At 34.2% G+C, this 18,100-nt stretch overlaps 1 long non-coding RNA gene across 1 annotated transcript; it reads left to right on the top strand.

Moving 5' to 3' along the window:
• The first annotated feature begins 11,795 nt into the window (after positions 1 to 11,795).
• On the top strand, positions 11,796 to 16,087 carry LOC128644240 (uncharacterized). The gene is made up of 3 exons (XR_008399962.1): positions 11,796 to 11,843; positions 12,956 to 13,009; positions 16,040 to 16,087. It is a non-coding gene; the product is annotated as an uncharacterized LOC128644240 (long non-coding RNA).
• Positions 16,088 to 18,100: the final 2,013 nt, after the last annotated feature.

Consider the following 18,100-nt stretch of genomic DNA (forward strand, 5'->3'; position numbering starts at 1 on the left):
AAACAAAATGATTGGCCAAATTAGATTAGAGAAGAGAGAGAGAGAGATCCCATGAGAATCAAACAATATTAGAAATATTTTTAAGCCTAAACTAGCAAACTGCATTCCAAGAGATTGTCCAGTGCTCTTATAGTAGGCTAAATTACAAGTGACGTGCTAATAAGCGCTTCTGCTCAAGCGCAGACAATGCTAGAAGTAATCTTTTTACACGCGTGGGTTACCACTTGTAATACAATTTCATATTTCATATTTCATTAACACGCCTTAAGATAACTAATTCTTCATGTGTGCTAACCTGCCACCACATTGGACCGAAAGCGCAAAACTGAATGCGTTATGCATATTTTACATTCCAATGTTCTTCACAAAGAAAAAATATGTAACTTTTATTTATATATATATATATATATATATATATATATATATATCTGATAATGTTATTGTAAAATATTTCTCTATCTATATCAATCTATAGGAAAAGATATATAGATATCGGTATAGACAGATATATACAGTATATATATATATATTATATATATATATAATATATATAGAGGGTGGGATGTGTGGAGGGCCCGTAGTCTCTCAGGAAAAAGAGAGGGTGAGGGATTCTCCACACAAAGCAAGTAAGCGCTGTGTGTTAAGTTAGTTTTAGTGTAGGTTGTAGATCCAGTGAAAGCAGCTCAAATCTCAAAAACCGAAGGGATAACTCACCCCGAAAAGGGTGAGTCACCCTTGCAGAAGAAATGGAGAAAAGGGAGTGGAGAAAAGCGCTATTTTAGGATCTAGTCCCAAGTACTATTTAGTGTTGGTAGTATAAAATATGTATAAGCTTCACACAGCCCCTTTTATGTAATCAGAAGATTATTTGTGAATATAAATGTCACTGTATCGCATGTGTAATTATAAGGGTACAATATGAGCAGGATACTTATTGTATATAGTCGCAATAGTACATATAGTGAATCATGAATTACACAATAGCTGATAAGTCCATCTTAGAGATATGTTGATAAAATGATAAAGAAATTCACACTAAAAAATATCCGGTTGGTATTGCACTTACTAGAACAAACCTCAATCATATGAGGTAAGTAGTCACCTCTGTAAGTGGGAAACTTCCGAAGATCTGTAGTGGTAGTCTTTGCTTGGCCGTATATTTGTATCCTTCTCCTCTTAGAGTATGGGATTTATATCCTGATGGAGACTTGTTACCGTTTTCTCCCCAATTTCCAGCAGATTATGCAAGAAGAACAGCAAAAAAAGAATACATAGTGTAAAACTGTTTAATAGCAAACATTAAAGTAAAAACAGACAAATGGCCACTCACATTAAAAATCCAAACATATGAGGCATGAATAAAACACTTAAGGATAGTCTGTGGATCATGAACTCTGTTTTCACCAACAGACTATCCTTGAGTGTTTTATTCATGCCTCATATGTTTGAGGATTTTTAATGTGAGTGGCCATTTGTCTGTTTTTACTTTAATTTTTGCTATTAAACAGTTTTACACTATGTATTCTTTTTTGTTGTTCTTCTTGCATAATCTGCTGGAAATTGGGGAGAAAACGGTAACAAGTCTCCATCAGGATATAAATCCCATACTCTAAGAGGAGAAGGATACAAATATACGGCCAAGCAAAGACTACCACTACAGATCTTCGGAAGTTTCCCACTTACAGAGGCGGCTACTTACCTCATATGATTGAGGTTTGTTCTAGTAAGTGCAATACCAACCGGATATTTTTTAATGTGAATTTCTTTATCATTTTATCAACATATCACTAAAATGGACTTATCAGCTATTGTGTAATTCATGATTCACTATATGTACTATTGTGACTATATACAATAAGTATCCTGCTCATATTGTACCCTTATAATTACACATGCGATACAGTGACATTTATATTCACAAATAATCGTCTGATTACGTAAAAGGGGCTGTGTGAAGCTTATACATATTTTATACTACCAACATTAAATAGTACTTGGGACTAGATCCTAAAATAGCGCTTTTCTCCACTCCCTTTTCTCTCTATATATATATATATATAAAATAAAAATAAAATTTTCCTGTATGTGAAATATTTACAGTAAATACACAGTAAAACACATTATTAAATATTATTATGGAACTATTATTTAGACACACACACGCACATATATATATATATATATATATAATTATATATATATATATATATATATATATATATATATATAATTCACAAATGTTAGGAAGACACTTTCCGTTTTTCAAAGAATAATTTATAGTCAACTATTGAATAAAATATTCTTTGAAAAACGGAGAGTGCCTTCCTAGCATTTGTGAATTGGATACCGGGCTTTGAAGTGCACCCTGGAAGTTGCCTGTAATAGTGAGTGCTGGCTCCCTGTTTCCTATATATATAGCCCTTTGCTGTCAATTACATGGCCATATAAATATACTTTTAAACCAGGAATGGGCGAATGTGCAGAAAGTGTAATTTGTTTGGTAGAACAAATAGCGCTGTGGACATTCGTTTTGGGCAATCGAATGTTAATAAGAATGAAAATACATTCAAATTCGATAATTGAATGATATTTCAGGTTTTCAAATGTTACTTTTATTGTTGAATGTTCATAATTAGATTGAATATCCCCTTTCGAAATTTCAAATGTAACATTCTATTTAACAAATACTATTCAGAAGTTCAATAGTTCATGTGGTAGGGAATTTAGTAAATTGATACATAATAGATACAATGCATGTTTCTGTTTCAAATATTGCATAATTCAAATATTACTAGAGAATTAGAATATTGCATAATTCAAATATTACTAGAGAATTAGAATATTGCATAATTCAAATATTACTAGAGAATTAGAATATTGCATAATTCAAATCAAATTATTAGAAACATTTGAATCAAATATTACATTTAAAGAAACATTTGAAAAACTATTACATTAAACGAATGTTAGAATGTTGTACACACATTCGAAATTCGAAACAAATGAACGAATGTGCTAAAATTAGTTTCATTTTCGAATGTTGCAAAACATTCGTCCATCTCTAATTTGAACCCTTATAAATATTTTTTTATTAATATTTCTATAAATAATTTTTGTCAGATAGTGTTTTTATCAATGTAACAGTTTATTTAAATGTAAATATGTTGTCTTAAGTCGTGGTAAACCGACACATGTTAAATTCTATTGTGCTCAAGCAAACGCGTTTACTTTCAACTTGTAAAACACACGCAAATTAGCATGGCTGTGATATTGAAATATATTGCGTGCCACATTAGCGCGATACTTGTAATCTAGCCCATTATATAGAGATTTAATGCAGAGATAGAGAAACAATTTAGGGATGATGTGCATGCAAATCTATAAGCTTATTTTGCCTTTGTACCTTTGAAAACGTAATGTACTTTTTATTGCTTTGTATTTCACCAATAGAAATACAGTACTTTAGTTATCATTTTACACAACTAATCTGCTTACATAAATGCAACACTTTCTACCTTTGTTTTTCTATAGGTTCAGAATGGACTGGTTTTTAGGACCAGCGTTTTGGACTTGCCTGTTGCTGCTGAACAGTGAGTATTATTTAATGCAGTGAGTATTCTTAAGTGCAGTGAGTATTCGTAAGTGCAGTGAGTATTCTTTAATGCAGTGAGTATTCTTAAGTGCAGTGAGTATTCGTAAGTGCAGTGAGTATTCTTTAATGCAGTGAGTATTCTTAAGTGTAGTGAGTATTCGTAAGTGCAGTGAGTTTTTTTTTTAATGCAGTGAGTATTCTTAAGTGCAGTGAGTATTCTTTAATGCAGTGAGTATTCTTAAGTGCAGTGAGTATTCTTTAATGCAGTGAGTATTCTTTAATGCAGTGAGTATTCTTTGAGTATTCTTGAGTGCAGTGAGTATTATTGAGTGCAGTGAGTATTCTTAAGTGCAGTGAACATTCTTAAGTGCAGTGAGCATTCTTAGGTGCAGTGAGTATTCTTAAAGGGACACTCAATCCAAATTAAACTTTCATTATGCATTGCTATTTTAAACAACTTTCCAATTTACTTCCATTAACTAAATGTGCACAGTCTTTTTATATTTAAACGTCATTTGTGAATGGCTGATGGCTGTCACATGGAATGTGTACGCATTTGTGATTGGCTGATGGCTGTCACATGGTACAGGGGGAGTGGAAAAATACATAACTTTAAAAATTGTCAGAAAAAAATCTACTACTCATTTGAAGTTCAGACTAAGTGCTATTGCATTGTCTTGTTATCTTGCATTTCTTGATTATGCAAATCTACTGTGCTGACTGGTCCTTTAAGTGCAGTGAGTTTTCTTAAGTGCAGTGAGTATTCTTTAATGCAGTGAGTATTCTTAAATTTAGTGAGTATTCTTAAGTGCAGTGAGTATTCTTGAGTGCAGTGAGTATTATTGAGTGCAGTGAGTATTCTTAAGTTTAGTGAGTATTCTTAAGTGCAGTGAGTATTCTTAAGATTAGTGAGTATTCTTAAGTGCAGTGAGTATTCTTGAGTTGCATAGAGATGAGAGAGGAACTGGGGTGCAAATAGGCTGCGCCTGATGGCCGGGCGTGTATGACAGAAGATGGGCACACCATCAGGAAAAAAATATTATTTTATTGATTTTCCAATAAAAAATGCTATTTTGTACATATTTTTGCCCCTCGCTTGTTTATGCAGGAATGACCCCTAGTGTACCTACCTCAAACAGTTGGAGGCATGCACTAATGTTTTTACAGAAAGTATTTATCTACAGATTTGTAGCAATAAGAACTCATATCTCTGAGCAGTATTGGCAAATTGGTTAGGTGAAGACGTTCAATAACCAAAAGCCCCCTAGGTCTTCTCTAACCTGGTGGGGGTGAATCCTGTGTACAGCGTGTTGCATGTTAATCTGACAAGCTTTACTCTTAATGCCGACTTCCAGGCATCAAAATAATATTACTAGCACTTAAAAGTTAGTAACCTAAGAGTTAATAATATAAACTACTCTATAGAAACCAATGTCCATATCTTGTGAATTGTAATAAATATATGGATTCTGTTAAACATTTTTCTTGAATGTGCAACATGCACTATTGTATGTGAAAAATTAAGGACTAATAAATGGAAAAACCTATTCAACTATAATAATTAAAATATCTGATTTCCTTTTCTAGATGCAGAGCCTTCATTTGGAAATCCCAAAGCATCATTCGAATCCAAAGGTAAACCAAATATGTGCTGTCAATTCTTTATTAATAGTAGGAGTTGAATTTCTCAAAGGCACTTGCTTCTACTACAGAGTGAAAAATACAAGATGTTACCATAGGCCAGTAGATGATATTTTTATTCTAAATGTTTACTCTGCCCTCAAGTATTCCCTATCACTTCCCATTTTATTGTATCCCTTTCTTCCTAATTTGCCTCCCAATAAGTCTCTCCAAGGCTGCTAAATCGTACCCATACTAATTACCACATAATTTACCTTGGAAATCCCTACTTGCTCTTTCAATACCTGATTTCCAGATTTAAATTTAGTGGATTTATAAAAAACTAACAAAGAGATGTATGGTTGGTATTAATATTGAGAACATGAAATTTGGTGAGACTGAAAAACCACACACACCAATCATATTGATACAATAATATATAATAGCTAATTATTAATTAACCCCCCCCCCCCTGATTCAGCAATATGCACAAATAAACATCTGACACAGAAGTGGTATATTAAAGGTCTTAGCTCAGTTTATTTGGATATAAATCATATAAACGTAAACACATGAATAATAAATAACCATAAATATCCCTTAAGCTGTGCTTACCCGCAATGCTTAGCTTCAAACCCACCGGAAGCCACACCTCTCCTGTCCTACCAGGAGGTACAACCCTCTGAAAACCAACTCAACCCTGCAAGCACTCCCAAACTACAGCCAGAAACAGGGACGGTGGGTGCAAGATTCTTCTCACACGTTGGCTCCAGCAGAGAGGCGCTCACACAAATTTAAAGACTCCACAAGCCCCCTCCCTTCCCAAACGTCCCTTACTTCTACTATCTGTTAAGGGGTCAGATGTCCCTTTCTCATATACATTCTCTTAGGGCTTCTTTTTCACATCTTAAGTATTTCTGTGATTATGTAAAGCTCAATTTTATATCATTTTGTTATGGCAGAAAAATGGACACCTGAAAGTAAACAGCCCATAATAATCACCCACGAACAGATTGATGGTGAGTAAATATTACACTGGACATTCCAATTATCATTAAAAGGACATAAAACCCCTTTTAATCTAGAGACTTACATTGATTAACATACTAACCAAGTATGAGCACTTTCTGAATATATGAAAATATACCGCTGCAATTGTTTTTCAATGGCCACCCTCCCCCCCCACCACCACCATTTACCATATTTGAAGGAGCCAAATAAGACTTTTTAATGGAGTAGATACAGCTACCCCACTGTCATTATGTTAGCAAAATATGTATTGATTTACAATATATTATTTTATCATATCTGCTGAAGTCATTTTGGAACTGATATGTGGCAGTGTTAAATGAATTAATTATATTGTGTGTACTTCTATTTATGAGACTTAGAAAACCACAGTTTTCAGAGTTTAATTACAGGAAAGGTGGTAAAAATAAAAGTATTTTTGAACATGTGTTCTAGGTGTATGGTTGAGGCTAAGGTTAGAGCTAGAGTTAGGGTTAGGTTATGGTTTGGGAAACAGCTACTGAGTTAGGGTTACAGAAAGAGTTAGAACTATGGAGAGGGTTAATAACATGGTTATGGTTAATATTAGGGTTAGGTTTAGTACTAGGGTTAGGTTAATACTAGGGTCAGAGGTCATCTTAGGGCTAGGAATAAGGATAAGTTTTAGGTTAGGATTAAAAAGTAATTTAGGACTACGTTTATCAATATGTTTAGGCAAGGGTTGGTGATAAATTTTGGGCTAGGGTTAGTGATAAGTTTAGGGCTAGGGAATGTTGATAAGTAAGTTAAAGGGAAAGTGTACTTTAATTTGTTCCTAAATATCAATTTTACCTGCATGAGTGTATTAAATTGTTTACAAACAGCTAATTTAACCTTTTTTGACATTTGAAAATAGCTTTTGACTGTAGTCTCCCACTTATACTGAAAATTTAAATATTTAAAGGAATATGAAACTCAAAATGTTTTATTCGTGATTCAGATAGAGCAAATTTTAATGAACTTTCTAATATGCTTCTGTTTTCATTTGTTCTTAGTTCTCTTGGTATCTTTGTTGAAAAGCAGGAATGTATACTTAGAAGTCTGCCCATTTCTGGAGCACTATATGACAACAGTTTTACAAGAATTTTATCCATTTGCAAGAGCAATAGAGGGCAGAACTATTTCCTGTTATGTCCACATGCTACCTAGGTATCTCTTAAACACAGAATTAAAGGATTAATTAAGCAAATTTGATCATAGAAGTAAATTGGAAACTTGTATGGTCTGTCTGAATCACAAAAGAGAATTTATGGGTTTCATATCACTTTAAATGCAGGCTATAAAAAAAGCTTTATAAACAAATTCATCAGGATAAATTACACTCCAGTGGGGAGGTAGGAGAGATACTGTAAGTAATAGAATTAACATTTTCAATGGTTCTTTCTAAGTATTGGACTTTCGTATACAGACAGAGATAAGATAAGGAAGCGTGCGTGTATAGAAAGTAATACAATAAGGAGATCTGATTTCCCTGTTAACTCACCCCATTTTATTGTTGTATCAATTACCAAACAGCTAGATTACAAGTTTTGCGTTATGAGTCAAATAGCATTATTATGTCCCATAACACTTGATTTTCCCTAACGCTGCTATTACAAGTCATGTTGGTATAGCTGTACCGCACACCTTTTAGCCAGTCACGCAACGTCAAAAAAAGTCCTTTTTCAATGGGACTCCCATAGCGCCGGTATTACGAGTTTGCCTGGGAAGCCAAAAAGTGAGCGGTACACTCTATAACCACATTCAGTAGTTATGAGTTTTACTTTACAAAGTTGTACAATAAAACTCATAACTAAAGTGTTAAAAAGTACACTTACGCCCATAAACTACCTATTAACCCCTAAACCGAGGCCCTCCCGCATCCCAAACACTATAATAAAGTTATTAACCCCTAATCTGCCTCTCCGGACATCGCCGCCACTATTAAAATGTATTATTACCCCTATTCTGCCACTCCCCAACATCATTGCCACTATAATAAACCTATTAACCCCTAAACCGCCACCCTCCCGCATCGCAAACGCTATTTAAATATAATTAACCCTAATCTGCCGTCCACCCGCACCGCCACTATAATAAACCTATTTGCCCCCCACAATGAAATATACTTAAATAAACTATTAACCCCTAAACAGAAAGCCCACCCATAATTAAATTTACTAAAATAAACTATTAACCCCTAAACCTAACGCCCCCTTAAATTTATATTAAAATTACAATTTCCCTATCTTAAATTAAATTAAAACTTACCTGTCAAATTAAATAAATAAATTTTAAACTAACAATTAAACTAAGATAATTATTAAACTACAATTAAACTAACTACCAATTAAATTAAAATAAACTACACATTAAAAAAATCCTAACACTACTCTAAAAATTACAAAAAGTATCTAATTACAAAAATAAAATAACTAAATTACAAAAAAAACACTAAATTACGAAAAATAAGAAACAAATTATCAAAAATAAAAAAGAATTACACCTAATCTAGCCCTATCAAAATAAAAAAGCCCCCCCCCCAAATAAAAAAAACCTAGCCTACAATAAACTACCAATGGCCCTTAAAAAGGCCTTTCGTGGGGCCTTGCCCCAAAGATATCAGCTCTTTTACCTGTAAAAAAATACAAACACCCCCCAACACTAAAACCCACCACTCCCACAACCAACCCCCCAAATAAAATAACTATCTAAAAAAAACCTAAGCTCCCCATTGCCCTGAAAAGGGCATTTGTATGGGCATTGCCCTTTAAAAGGGCATTTAGCTCTTTTACATGCCCAGGCCCTAAACTAAAAATAAAACCCACCCAAAAAAAAACCTTAAAAAAACAGTAATGATCCACTTACAGTACCGCTTTAAGGATCCATCCAGCCGGCAAAGTCCTTATCCATGCGGCAAGAAGTCTTCATCCGGGCAGCCTCTTCCATCTTCATCCAGCCAGAGAAGTCCTCATCCAGGCGGTAAGAAGTCTTCATCCAGACGGCATCTTCTATCTTTCTCCATCTGGCACGGAGCGGGTCCACCCTGAAGACATCCAGCGCTCATATGGCCACCGTAAACTGGAACTTCAATGCAAGTGACGTCATCCAAGATGGCATCCCTTGCATTCCTATTGGCTGAAATATTTAGAGCTGCTAAAATCCTATTGGCTTTTCCAATCAAGCAATAGCATGAGAGCTCAATCCTATTGGCTGATTGGAACAGCCAATAGGATTTTAGCAGCTCTAATCCTATAGGCTGATTGAAATATTTCAACCAATAGGAATGCAAGGAACGCCATCTTGGATGATGTCACTTGCATTGAAGTTCCAGTTTACGGCAGCGACCGTGTGAAGAGGATGCTCGGTGCCGGATGTCTGTAGGATGGACCCCCTCCACGCCGGATGGATAGATGAAGATAGAAGATGCCATCTGGATAAAGACTTCTTACCGCCTGGATGAGGACTTTGCCGGCTAGATGAAGATAGAAGAGGCCGCCCGGATGAAGACTTCTTGCGGCATGGATGATGACTTTGCCAGCTGGATGGATCCTTCAAGCGGGTCTTCAAGAACTGTAAGTGGATCGTCGGGGGTTAATGTTAGTTTTTTTAAGGTTTTTTGGGTGGGGTTTATTTTTAGTTTAGGGTCTGGGCATGTAAAAGAGCTAAATGCCCTTTTAAGGGCAATGCCCATACAAATGACCTTTTTAGGGCAATGGGGAGCTTAGGTTTTTTAGATAGTTATTTTATTTGGGGGGTTGGTTATGGGGTGGTGGGTTTTACTGCTGGGGGGAGTTTGTATTTTATTACAGGTAAAAAGCTGATATCTTTGGGGCAATGCCCCACAAAAGGCCCTTTTAAGGGCCACTGGTAGTTTATTATAGGCTAGGATATTTTTTTATTTTGGGGGGGCTTTTTTATTTTGATAGGGCTATTATATTAGGTGTAATTCTATTTTATTTTTGATAATTTGTTTCTTATTTTTCGTATTTTAGTGTTTGTTTTTTGTAATTTAGTTATTTTTATTTTTAATAATTTTAGTGTTTGTTTTTTTGTAATGTTAGGTTTTAGTGTAAGGCAGGTTAGGTTTTATTTCACAGGTAAGTTTGTATTTATTTTAACTAGGTAGATATTAAATAGTTAATAACTATTTACTAACTAGTCTACCTAGTTAAAATAGATGCAAATTTACCTGTGAAATAAAAATAAAACCTAAGCTAGCTACTATATATCTATTAGTTATATTGTAGCTAGCTTAGGTTTTATTTTACAGGTAAGTATTTCGTTTTAAATAGTTATTATTTAGTTATTAATTGTAACTTTAGTTTAGCTCTATTTTAATTATGTTAAAGTTAGGGGGTGTTAGGGTTAGGGTTACGTTAGGATTACGTTCGGGTTAGTGTGAGGTTTAGGGGTAATTGGATTTATTTAGTGGTAGTGATATTGGAGGACAGAGGTTTAGGGGTTAATAACTTTAGTATAGTGGCGGCGACATCGGGAGCGACAGATTAGGGGTTAAGTTTTATGTAGATGGCGGCGATGTTGGGGGTGGCAGATTAGGGGTTAATAACTATATGTAGGTGGCGGTAATGTCGGGGGTATGTTATGTTAGGGTTTAAACGTAACTTTTTATTTCCCCATAGACATTAATGGGGCTGCGTTACAGAGCTTTTAATTCTGCAATCGCAGGTGTTAGGCTTTTTTTTGTCGGCTCTCCCCATTGATGTCTATGGGGAAATCGTGCACGAGCACGTTAAAGCATCACTTGATTTTGGTGCGGTATGGAGCTCAACGTCACAATATAGCCCGTACAATCTTGCTTTTTTTTAAACTTGTAATAGCAGCGCTATAGGGAGGTGAAATAAAGCATAGGGAGGTGAAATAAAGCAGCTTTTGTGGCATTCGTTAAAATCCCTATAGCGCTCAAAACTTATAATCTAGTTGAAAATGTGCTATTTCATATACAAAAAGCAAACCTAACGGAGCAATTTTTTCATACATGAGGGGATATTTAGTTTCTGTTTTGTGAATTACATCTTTTAAGAAACTGGTATAACCTTGCGTTTAATTTGTTCTTTCATGATTCAGACAGAGCACATCATTTAAAGAAGTTTTAAATTCAGTATTATTAACTCATTGACTTTGTGCTCATGGTATTCTTTGTTGAAGAGAATACTTAGGTAGGTAGCATGGACATATCTGGAGCGCTACATGAAAGGAGCATTGCAAGGATGCTTTTGAGGTATAGAAAGCAGCAGTATTTTTATAATCTGCAACATTGTTAAAAGAAGTCTTAAAAACTGCTGCCATACAGTTCCCAGACACATGCACGCTCCTGAGCCCACCTTCCTGTTTTTCTACAAAGGATAACAAAAGAAAAAAGTACATTTGATTATGGAAGTAAAATGGAAGTGTATGCTAAATCTGAATCATAAAGACAATATATATATATAAATATTTCTATATATTCAGTTAAATAATAGTAGCACTCAAAGAAACAACATAACTATTATTTATTGCATGCTAATAATTTGTATAAATTCCTTTACTTTCACAGAACCAGAGATTTCACAAATCCATATGAAAACACCAATATCATGGGAAGGTAAACTGCTTTATACTTGGTGCAAAAATATTAAGCAGATGCTGGGCTTGCTGCAAATTAGTGCACTCGCAACTGTGGCAGATGTGTAATATCATAATGCTGACTGCAGTTAAAAAGAAATACGGGGCGATTTATTAAGGTGTGGGGGGATATGATGCGATGTAGCAGATCATATCTGGTGTCTCTGAATGCCGACAGCATATGGTATCAGCATTTAACATTGCACAAGCATTTCTAGTGAACTGCTTGTGCAATGCCGCCCCATGCAGATTTGCGGCCAATCAGCCGCTAGCAGGGGGCATCAATCTTCCAGATTGTATCTGATCGTATTTGATGATTGCTGTCCTCTTCCTCAGAGGTGGCGGATTAGTTAAAGATCAGCGGTCTTAAAGGGACACTGAACCCAAATTTTTTCTTTCGTGATTCAGATAGAGCGTCCAATTTTAAGCAACTTTCTAAATTATTTCTATTATCATTTTTTCTTTGTTCTCTTGCTATCTTTATTTGAAAAAGAAGACATCTAAGCTTTTTCTTGGTTCAGGACCCTGGACAGCACTTTTTTTTTGGGGGGGGTAAATTTATCCACCAATCAGCAAGGACAACCCAGGTTGTTCACCAAAAATGGGCCGTCAACCAAACTTACATTCTTGCATTTCAAATAAAGATACCAAGAGTATAAAGAAAATTTGATAATAGGAGTAAATTAGAAAGTTGCTTAAAATTTCATGCTCTATCTGAATCACAAAAGAAAAAATTGGGTTCAGTGTCCCTTTAAGACCTCTGCTTCTTAGCTTATGAGAATCTGATCCGGCTGATTACTGTCCGCAACCTCAGAGGTGGTGGACGAGTTAAGGAGCAGCGGTCTTAGGACCGCTGCTTCTTAACGTCCGCTTCAGGCTGACCTGAAACGGAGTGGGTCGGAAGCAGCGTCCGCTGCTTCATAAATCGACCCCTAAGTATCCTTATGGTTTTGTAGCTGCATATATATATATATTTATATATCAATATACTTTTTCTCAGATATCTAGTAATTGTATCCTTTAAATTGTGACTATTTGCTACTCTATGACTTTATACCAAACCAAACTAAATACTATTAATTATGGCCACAGGAAAATGGACACAAGATATGGGAGGACCAACAGATAACATAGGAACCAATGGGCGTGAGTAAAATTTTATTCAATGCTACAAACGTAATTTTATATAACTGAATTCATTACATCTGTCAATCACCAGGAGAACATGACCGTCTCTGATTGGCTCCCTCGCTAAGAGGTATCTTGAGGGATGCCTCGTTCTGGTCATTGTTTTGCTTCAGGTAGTTTTAAGGAGATTTTACAACCAGTGGGTGGCGCTGCTGCTATCAAAGAAATGTATCCATGTTTCGCTATGGAGAGATGCAGTCCTGTATGATGCCTCTCCATAGCATTACATGGGTGAAAGAAAATGGCGATTTCTTTTATTTTTATTACAATTTATTTTTTCTGATTAAAAATAATTTAATTAAACTTTGGCTCCATATGGCAGGGGAGGCAGTGCCTCCCCTACCTCCTATGACTGCATGTCCCTGTAACATACAATGCGTTATTCTTTCGACAACTAAATTCTCATATAATATTTTATTACAAATTCAGAATATAACACAATTTTATCTAATAATGTAGTACATACATTTAAAAACAAACAAACAAACAAACAAACAAAAACCCCACAACAATAATAACTCAAATGACCATAATCCTAAAATCACAATTTCTACATTTCTAAACAAATAAATGAATTGGTTTTGCACCCTTTAGGGAAAGCTTTAATAAACAATGCCCATTGCTGAAAAAAACTTGTATCACTTGTTCATTAGTCAAATCAGTATTGAATTGTTCTATAATAAGCTGTTTCTTAATTAAATGTATCCAATCCCCAGACTTTGGTTCATCTCTCTCTTCCTATTTCTTGAAATTTATATTTCTTGTTGCTAATATTGCATATTTATGACTTTACAGTCTTTTCCAGCTTTTTGTTGATACACTAAAAAAATATTTTGATGTAAAGAAAGGTGAAAATTCCAAAATCTTATGAAGCCAGAACTTTTGGACCAACATTGTTTAATTTTGAACAGCCTCATAACAAGTGTATTATAGTTGCTGCTAAAATATTAGATTTTTGACATTTATCAAACTGTATGTTTTTCAAAGAAAACCCTTCTCATGAATATAATAAATATTATAAAGAAGCTTTAAATGAGATCCTCTCCCAGTCAATGATAATGTTTTTTTTTTCTACTAACCTAATGGAATCCCTATTTATTTATCTATTTTTAATGGGGCCCATTTCGCCGGTAAGAATTCTAGATTAGTTTTACCATCTAAGGAGAGCACTATTTTATACCAAGGAGATATTAAAGGGACAGTATACACTGATTTTCATATAACTGCATGTAATAGACACTACTATAAAGAATACGATGCACAGATACTGATATAAAAATACAGTATAAAACTGTTTAAAAACTTACTTAGAAGCTCTCAGTTTAGCTCTGTTGAAAAGGTAGCTGGAAAGCCCACAGCAAGTGGAGAATAAGACACTCCCCCCTCCCCCTTCTTTTACATATGAAAAGACCCTTTACACAAACTGGAGCAAGCTGGAGTAGGTATCTGACGGTATTCTCATAAAACTTTGGGGCTTGGTTAGGAGTATGAAAATCAGAGCAATGTTATTTAAAAATAAGCAAAACTATACATTAAAAAAAAACTTTATGGGCTATATAAATAGATCATCTACAAAACATTTATGCAAAGAAAAAATGAGTGTATAATGTCCCTTTAAATGCAATTCATGCAAAATTCAACCACTGTTCTAATTTGTGCCATTTCCAATCATAACCATATTGTTGTAATGACTCAGTATATGCAGTGCCTTATTTTCAAATATGCATAAAAGTCTTTATTACTTAGATCAAACTCCTGCTTTAAATCTATAAAATACTTAATACTTTTGTTCTCTCTATTCACAACTTAACAAATACAATTCACGTCTTTGCTGTTCTAAAACCCTCAGCATTTACCCATTTCAAGAAAGTTGGATTCCTTCTAATTGTTAAATAATAAGATATACCATATTTTACATCAACATTTGTGCAGCTTTTTTGCCAGGCCCAGATTGGATAATAAATGGTTTTAAGTGTTTTAATTTCTGCCTGAAGTTTATTCACCTTTATGTGTGCTAGCACTGAGAGGGAATACGGATATACTACATTGAAAGACTGACTTTAACGTAATTTAAGCAACTTTTTGATGTATGTCTAATACCAGATCCTTACTTATGTATGTGTTTCTTAAGATATAGGGGCCTATTTATAAAGCTCCGTATGGCGCATGATGCCCCGTGTTGGCTCGCCAGAAATACAAGTTATGAAGCAGTGGTCTAAAGACCGCTGCTCCATAACCTGTCCATCTGCTCTTAAGCGGAAGCCAGACATCGCCAGAAATCAACCCGATCCAATACGATTGGGTTGATTGACACCCCCTGCTAGCGGACGATTGGGCGCAAATCTGCAGGGGGTGGCATTGCACAAGCAGTTCACAAGAACTGCTGGTGCAATGTTAAATGCAGAGAGCATAGGCTGTTGGCATTTATCGATGTGCGGCAAACATGAGCCGCAATACCGGATCATGTCCGCTCGCACGTTCTTAAATAGGTCCTATAGTCTTCAGAACTGTGCACAATATTGACCAACAATCTAGAGTGACATAAATTCATCACATTTTTTGTTAATCTCTCTCCTGTACAACTGTGAATGTTTCCTTCTGGATAATTTACCAACCGTTAAAATTACTTATATTAATTCTCAAATCTTGTTTATATGGTGCTTGTTAAGTGTTGATACAAACTCAACTGGTCTATTATTGTCTTGCACATATATTTATAACACTATAGAATCTGTTGGCAATCCACAAATTAATTATTATTATTATTATTATTAATAATAATAATTATATTAATAATAATACAGATAAATAAGCCAACTTCACAAGATTTATATATTGAGAATTAGATCCTTTGTTAAACTGATATAATTTTAGGTTAAGAGTTGAATGTATACATTTTAAATTAAATAATGATTGAAGGTACAGAAACACCATATTCATTATAGTATTGTGTGTCAATAATTTTCATGTATTTATTATATTTTTCAGAACCAGTGATTTCACAGATCCAATTTAAGCAGCCTATAAAATGGGAAGGTAAAATGCCTTATACATTATTGAAACAATTTTAAGCTAGATCCTGTGCTTAATGTAAATTATAGTGACAAGGTCAGTCCATAGTGACAATCATATTCCTGTCTGGAAAAAAACTAGCTGGGAGCTGTATCATGACAGATACCAAGTAATGAGCTACTTTTCATGAAAATCTGTTCTGTAGCTGTTGCTGTAGAGAAGAATAATGTTCTGCTCTAGTACACAAAAGCTACTGGACTGATTTGAGTTAAAATAGTAGATTCTAATACTATGATTAAAATCCAGCAGGTCAGTTTTGTTTAAATATTGTATTGAATATGGTACCTATCATACAACCATAATCTGAAAATAGTTTGTCCTCTAAAACATATTTTATATATAATGTTTACAAAGCTAATGATGGATTATTTATTTGTTTTTTCTTCAATTGTGTTACATATATATATATATATATATATATATATATATATATATATATATATATATATATATATATATATATATATATATATATTTATATATTAATATTCATCAGGTATCTAGTAAGTGTTGTGCTTCTGTTGCTCTATGACTTCCTACAAAATCTAACTTAATACTATTAATTATGTCCACAGGAAAATGGACACATGAAATGGGAGGGCAAACAGCCAATATGGGACCCGATGGACGTGAGTAAAATGTTATCTAATATCTTTTTAACCACATACTTCACTCTACATTATTTAATTCAAAAGCGATACTTAAGAGTTTTGTAGTTTAGACCCCATACTAGATTCTTACTTATGCATTTGTTTCCATATGGTCTTCAGAAGTGTACACAATATTATAGGTGATGTCTGAATGATATATCTATAGCGTAACATAAGTGCATCACATTGTTTTTCCTTGTACTGAGCATCCTGTGGACTTTACCTACTGCATTGTTTCCCTATCTTTAAATTACTTGAAATAATAATTCCTTCTTTTTATTCTTTTGCTGTTTGTTAAGTGAAATATGCCTGTACCACAAGGTCTGTGCATAGAGAATTAGACCATTTTGAGAAGCTGATATCACTTTAAATTAAAAGCATAATGTATAGGATTTCTGTGAAATGGTTACAGAAGGAGCAGAAAAATATATTAATTATAGTATTACATGTTAATAATTTTATATATTTATTTTCTTTCTCAGAACCAATGATTTCACAGATGGAATTTAAACAGCCAATAAAATGGGAAGGTAAAATGCCTTATACATTATTGAAACAATTTTAAGCTAGATCCTGTGCTTAATGTAAATTATAGTGACAAGGTCAGTACATATTCCTGTTTGCAATAAACTAGCTGGGAGCTGTATCATGACAGATATCAAGCAATGAGCTACTTTTCATGAAAATCTGCTCTGTATCTGTTGCTATAAAGAAGAATAATGTTCTGCTCTAGTACACAAAAGCTACTGGACTGATTTGAGTCAAAATAGTAGATTCCAACAATATTATTTGAATCCAACAAGCCAGTTGTGTTGCAATATTGTATTGAATATGGTACCTACCATACAACCATAATCAGAGAATAGTTTGTCCAGTAATAGCTATTTTATGTATAATGCTTACAAAGCTAATACGGGATCACTTATTTATTTTTTCTTTAATTGTGTTACATATATATGTTTTATATATTGATAAAAATATTCATCAAGTATCTAATAAGTTTTGTGCTTATGTTGATCTATGACTTCCTACAAAATCTAACTCATAGTATTAATTATGGCCACAGGAGAATGGACACATGAAATGGGAGGGCAAACAGCCAATATGGGACCCGATGGACGTGAGTAAAATGTTATCTGTTTTTTAACCACATACTTCACTCTACATAATTTAATTCAATAGCGATACTTAAAGGTTTTGTAGTTTAGGCCCCATACTAAATTTATGCATTTGTTTCCATATGGTCTTCAGAAGTGTACACAATATTCTAGATGATGTCTGAATGATATATCTATAGCGTAACATAAGTACATCACATTGTTTTTTC

Source organism: Bombina bombina, unplaced genomic scaffold (assembly GCF_027579735.1).
Source record: "Bombina bombina isolate aBomBom1 unplaced genomic scaffold, aBomBom1.pri scaffold_435, whole genome shotgun sequence".
Classification (NCBI taxonomy): domain Eukaryota; kingdom Metazoa; phylum Chordata; class Amphibia; order Anura; family Bombinatoridae; genus Bombina; species Bombina bombina.